This window comes from Myotis davidii, unplaced genomic scaffold, assembly GCF_000327345.1.
Source record: "Myotis davidii unplaced genomic scaffold, ASM32734v1 scaffold60, whole genome shotgun sequence".
NCBI lineage: Eukaryota > Metazoa > Chordata > Mammalia > Chiroptera > Vespertilionidae > Myotis > Myotis davidii.
Window position 1 is genome coordinate 2441670 of NW_006293007.1, and position 6045 is coordinate 2447714.

The 6045-nt window shown below is 51.1% G+C and overlaps 2 long non-coding RNA genes across 4 annotated transcripts in view; one reads left to right on the forward strand and one right to left on the reverse strand.

Moving 5' to 3' along the window:
• The window catches only part of LOC102763324, a 39579-nt gene that overhangs the window by 2164 nt on the left and 31370 nt on the right, over window positions 1-6045 (forward strand). For all 3 annotated transcript variants that reach the window (XR_001514339.1, XR_001514340.1, XR_001514341.1), the window contains exons 3-5: window positions 1019-1123; window positions 1337-2024; window positions 3622-3734. This is a non-coding gene — a long non-coding RNA (uncharacterized LOC102763324). The remainder of the gene's footprint in view (window positions 1-1018; window positions 1124-1336; window positions 2025-3621; window positions 3735-6045) is intronic.
• Window positions 3807-6045, reverse strand: part of LOC107183553 — a 2973-nt gene continuing 734 nt past the window's right edge. Inside the window, exon 2 of the long non-coding RNA XR_001514342.1 lies at window positions 3807-5852. This is a non-coding gene — a long non-coding RNA (uncharacterized LOC107183553). The remainder of the gene's footprint in view (window positions 5853-6045) is intronic.

Below are 6045 nucleotides of genomic sequence, written 5' to 3' on the forward strand. Positions count from 1 at the left end.
GTTGCGGTGGTTTTGGCCGCCTTTATATTATTTTGTAGAATACCATACTTTGTATCATGTGTCCAGAGACCACTGAAATGAGTGAAAGTGTTGTATTGAGAACCGGATCTTTTACGTTTTAATTTGTTTAATTGGACTTACCGAAGGTCGCGGCCAAGCTTTCTGTGTTTTTACTTACTAAAAGTGGAATCATGTTCTGGAAAGACCCTTATGGCGAGTGTTTTCTTGATATCCTCATGTCTCTTTGGTGACCCCCACTGTTGCGAGACACAGAAGGCCCTCTGGGCGGTTGCGTGGGGGTGCTGCCGCGTGTCCACAGGTGGATTCTGGCTGGTGATGGCGTGCCTGCGTTTTAGGGGTCTTAGTGGTCTTGTGTGATGAGCTGGGGTGGGCTGTGCCCACCCTCATAGCCTGAGACCTGTTGGGCGCTCTCCCGCCCATCCTATGCCAGCTGTTGCCCCGGCAGCTGCGGGCCAGGCACGGGAGGGACGAGAGGCGCCCTCCGCAGGTGGCTGTGCTCTTGGGCTCTGGAGCTGACTGTGCTCCCCCTAGCGGTCGGTGCCTGCAAATGTTCTCAGCCCGCCAAATTCGGCTTGAGTTTGCGCGTGCGCACAGTTAACACTTGTGTCCTGTCAATCAACTCCTCCTTACCCCCTCCCACTTCTCTCCCTCCTCCCCTCCCACTTCTCTCCCTCCTCCTCTCCCATTTCTGCCCTTCCTCCTCCCCCTCCTATTTCTCCCATCTCTCTGACCCCTCCCATTTCTCCCCTTCCCCCTCCCCTCCCGTTTCCCTCATCCTCCCCTTTACCCCCTCCTCTTTCTGACTCCTTCCTCCCTCTGTACCCCTCCCTCTTCCCTCCTCACCCCTCCCACTTCCCTCCTCACCCCTCCCTCCTCCTTTCTCTTCCACTCCCCCCTCCTTTCCCTCTGACTGCCCCCTCCCTCTCTCTGCTGTTCCTGCGCTGGCCATTAGAGGTCATCAAGATGGTTTCTAATATGGCCCCCTCCTATGCTATAGGTTCTCTCTTCAGGGATGACATCACCATTCACCTCCGTGTCTTCAAGGACCACCTGTCGATGCCCAGCTGCTGCCAAGGTGCTTGCTGCTCATCTCCACCTTACGGTATGCAACCCCTCCTTGTGGTGGTTTATGTACAACATGGCGGCCAAATCCACCCCTGCCACACTCCTCCCACTATCCCCGGACCCATGAGCAATTAAAGGACAATTTTAAATTTTAACTAATTAGTTTTAGTTAGAATTAACTGATTTAAATTTTAATTAATACCTAGAATTGGGCTTTTGAGTGGTTCCTTTAACCTTTGATCAATTGCAGAAGACCTCAGGAGCACCCATTTCTGGATCCCACCAGTATACCAAGCAGCCACTGGCAGAGACCCCACAGGACCAGGACCACGGAGGCTGAAGAGGACCAGAACTGACCAAGCAGCTGTTCCTCTTGGCTAAAGACTTAATCCGATGCCCTAGTGAGGGGGCATTGGACATTCACCCCTGACCTTTGCTATGCTTGTGCCTATTGCTATGAATACTTTCCTGTAAGTCTCTGCTTGTGTTAATATGCCAGCGACCTGGAGTGTTTCCCTCCCCAAGAAGGTGTCAGTTTTTCTCAGCTGACCCTATTGTTGCCCGGATGATGTCCTGAACAGAAGGACCCCTTTGGGAACTTCTCAGGAGGGGGACCTGGGCCAAGGGCTCCGCCAGCATCTTACTGGCATTTCCAAAGCCGTGGTGGGCTTCTGGAATGAGCATGAGCCCTGACGTCATGGGCATCCTTGTCCTTTCCGGGGAATGGTGATGAGAAGAGCAACCTCCTAGGGTTGTTGTGAGTATTAAATGAGCCAAATTAGCTGGGGACAGGGCTGGGCATGAGGAGGTGTTCAGCAAACATTTGTTGAAAGTTTGATAGGTCAGTCCATCCCCATCAGTGTCACTTGTCTGATGCCTCTTGTTTATCTTCCCCACAGCTCTCCGCCAGCCCCTGTCCACGGGGCTCTCCTGCACAGGTAGGGCGCCACCAAGAAGGGGGATGGGCTGACTTGAATAGGAACATCTATTATGCATGCAGTCATTTCCAGAGCACTTTCTATGATCTTTGAATATGTTATTTCTATGTCAGACATATAGGTGGTGATCATTTACAGATAAGAATGAATTTGGCCTTGACTTGAGTCATTTTATAAAGGTGGGTGGGGATTCAATGGCCCTTCTATGGGACAGGATTTATTCACATTTACAGTGAGGGCACTGAGGCTGGAGGAACGTAAGTATTTTGTCATACTGCTGGCAAGACGAGGGGTCAGAGTTGGACCCTGGGTGACATTGTAGCTACCTCTTACCCCCCTGGCCCAGAGTTAGACTCAGAGCTCTTGATTTCTAATCAAGCATTTGACAGCAGGACCGTCTGTTTGAAATCCTAGCTGCCTAGGGTGGCCTTGGGGGTCTGGGTGGCCCCAATGCTGCTACCATGTGCTGGCTCCACCTCAATAATGGTGTGACCTTACACAAGTGGCTTAACTTCTCCAGGTCTCAGTTCCTTTCATGGTCTAAATGAGGATTAAAAATTAAAAAAAAACCCACCCGCCTTTATCTACCCCACACGGTGCTTTTGAAGACCAAATGATGTAACTACTGGGAAAGTGCTTTGCAAATTGCTGTGGAAATTGCAAGGTCCTTAACACTCTGATTGTTCGCATGCCTGGCCCTAGTAATTGGGCGAGCACCCAGTAGGTGCTGTGAGTGTGTGCGCTCAATAAATAAATTTCAAAATGAATAAAAACAGAATTAATTCAACAAACCTTTTCTGAACACCAACAATGTGCCCAGCACACCAGGCCTGGTACGTGACACAAAGATGATGCAAACAGTCTCTTGGAAGCTAATTGGGGTCCTCATTTGACCAGCACTTTTTTTTCGTCCCCTTTTAAGCCAAGCAGTTTTGTCCAGACAAGACAAAAACAACTCAGGCCGCTTTGAGAAGCCCAGCTTGGTGTAGACAATAGCTCCCGGGCCTCTGAAAGGGCCTGATTGGATTATATGGCAAATGAAGGTGGAAGGGTGACTTGGAAGGTGACGAATGAAGTGGGCGGAGATCTGCTTTGAGTTAATCCAGGCTATTAGGAGGGAACCTTTTGTCTTCCAGAGGCTTTTGCCACTGCTTTTTACATCCTTAATGTAAGGACGCATAATTTATGGTCAGTGAAATCCAGGCCCCAGTGAGATCTGAGTGGGCTGTAAACTCAGGCCTCCCACGACCAGCGAGTAAATACAGTGAACTGTTAAGTCTTCCTTTGCCATTTGCAAAGGCCTTTTTGCAATTGTCAATTCATTTGAACCTCACAACTCCCTGTCCCGACCCGGGGCTGGCCTACCGCCTCCCAGGGGATCTGAGGCTGTCAAGGGGCCCTTCAGATTGGGGTCCACACGCATTTGCACCCCCCTTGCCTCTTGCGTTGTAAAGGAAGAGGTGCCCTCTGCACTGGTCATTCCTGTCTCACCTCCAGCCTCCACTTATCCCCTCCGACCTCCTAACTGCTCTCTCTGCAGCCTGAGCCTCCGGCTCCTCCTGTCTGGCCACTATCGTCTCTCTCTTTCCTTTCGCAGCCACGCTTCTCCAAAGGCCTGTCTCCACTTGCTGTCTTCCTTCCTCACCTCCAATTTCCTCTTCAATCCACTGCTTCCTGCCTTCTCTACTCCGTCGAGCGGCTTTCACTAAGGTAATGACTTTTCGGTAGCTTAAGCCTAGGCAGGTTCCAGCTCATGGACACAGGACACATTTCCAGTCTTCCTCTCATGTGGCTCTTGGGCCCGGGTTCACACCTATTGACATGCACTCCCTCTAGAATCCACAGGGACCCCTGCCCCACCCAGCATCCCTTCTCTTAGGACCTCAGGTAGCCAGAGCTCCCAACTTCTGTACCTTGCCCTTCACCATCCCTCCTTGGAGTTGAGTCCTGGCTGACCCACCCTAGTGCTGAGGCCCTAAGTTAGGTCAGTTTCTCCAAGCCACTTTTTTCTCAGTCACAAAATAGGATTAATAATGTTCACCTGGCAGGTCTGGCGAACTCTCTTGCAGGTAAGAACCAGACACTATTTGAGGGACTTGAAATAAGGTTCATTAAAGTATTCGTGAGAAAATTCAATTAGAGCCACCAGCAGATTTTCTTACAGGTAAAGTTCCCACGGGGAGGACCATAGAGAGAAGAAAGAAGTGGGGGGAGGAGGGGTGGAAGAGGTGGGAGAGAAAGAAAAGAATGAGAAAAGGCCCCAAAGACAATAAAGTAGGGAAGGGGACTTAGAAAATATTAACATCGACGGAAAACACAGCTAGGGAAAGGTTTCCTCCAGTGTCGGGTTGGGCTAAAATAAACAGGAAAAAGCTTTTAAATTAATGATCCAACTGACAAGTCCCAGGAAGCTTTCAAATCAAATTGCCCCGTTTTGGGGTTTTAACTCCTATCAAGTTTAACCTCTTTACCGCCTTCATCCTGGTTAAACTCTCCCTGGCCCCTGGGCTGGTGATTAAGTCCTGAAGGTACACATGGTCTTTCAATGAATGAATGGCCAACAGAAAGCCCTTCCCCTCCCCCCAGCTGTGTTTTTCAGTTTCCTTGCACTTTCCGCCCTTTTCCCTTAATGAACACAGGGCTAGTCTTGGCCCTCGTCAAGGAAGAGGCTGCAGACGCTAATGAGGGAGCTGCTGGGCTCCAGTGTTCCTCTCCTAAGGAGCCTTCTTTGTCTGTGAAGGAAAAACACACTGATTATCATAATGAGGTGAACTGCCGTCTGCAGGGCAGAGGCGATGGTCCCAAGGCCACACTTGTAATTTCGGGGCCGGGGCCCAGGGTTCCTTTGCTCCTCATTTCAGCCTTGGCGAGGCCCATTGAGTGGGGCTGAACGCAGAAGGCAGCTTTGGGGAGAGGGTTGCTTTGCAGAAGGTTCCTTTGTTGGGCCTGGCGGGCAGCTGCACTGGGCCAGGGGCTGCCTGCCTGTGGGATTCACTCACAGATGAGGACATGGGGTGCAGGGCTCCCACTCCAGCATGCACCTCACTTGTTTCAGCATCCACCGGACATGAAAAGCATGCCATGTCACAGGTGTAGGGCCCGGGGGATTATCACAAAGGCACCCCCCTGGAAGGGCATGGTTTGGGGTTCACACTTTGGTCCTGCATTCTGAGGAGAGTGAGGTCCAGAGCACCAGAGGATTGCCAAGGGGACTTTACAATAGATCTTGCATCAGAACATGTCCTATCCCCTCATACGGCCTGCGTCCCACCTGAACCCCCTTCTATCCTGATACTTGAAACTCCCCCTGCCCGTTAATGTCAGCAGGTCTGGCCAGAGCCTGAAACTTGCCCCGTGTGTCTCCAGTTCTGGACATTTCCCACCCCGAGGTAGATCAATCAGTTAAATTAGGTTATTTTAATTACACGTCAGGCTCTGGCCAGACCTGCAGCCACATGGAAAAAAACTAAGAGGGAAGCGGGGTGCTTGGAGCGAGAAAACTTGATTAGTAGGAGATTTACGCCTCTCCCTTCACTTACCTGTCAGCTGAAGGCCTGAATCAGAGTTCTGCCCTCTTCCCAAGTTAGCAAAACCAGCTCTCATCCGGCTCCCCAATAAAAAGGTTGAAGGCCCTACCTTAGAGGTGACCCAGATGTTGCCCAGATGAGGGGACTCGAGAGGAAAGGAATAGAACAATTTCTGGTGTTTCTAAATGAGAGGATGCATTTTAATAGGGAAAAAAAAATTCAGAGGACCCTTCTCACCTCAAATTTATACTGATAATTAAAATACAAGCCCAAGGTCACTGGTATTTCAGCATTTGAGCACCTGAGGAGGGGTGGAAGGCATTAGTTGGCCGGGATCTTGAGCGGGGGCGGGGGGGGGGGGGGGGTTTGGAGAGGGTGCAGGCCAGGCTGAGGGACCCCACCAGTGCACAACTGGGGCCAGGGAGGGATGCGGGAGATTGACCATCCAGGGAGGGACTGTAGGAGGGCTCCAGGGTGTGTCTGGTCCATCCCTC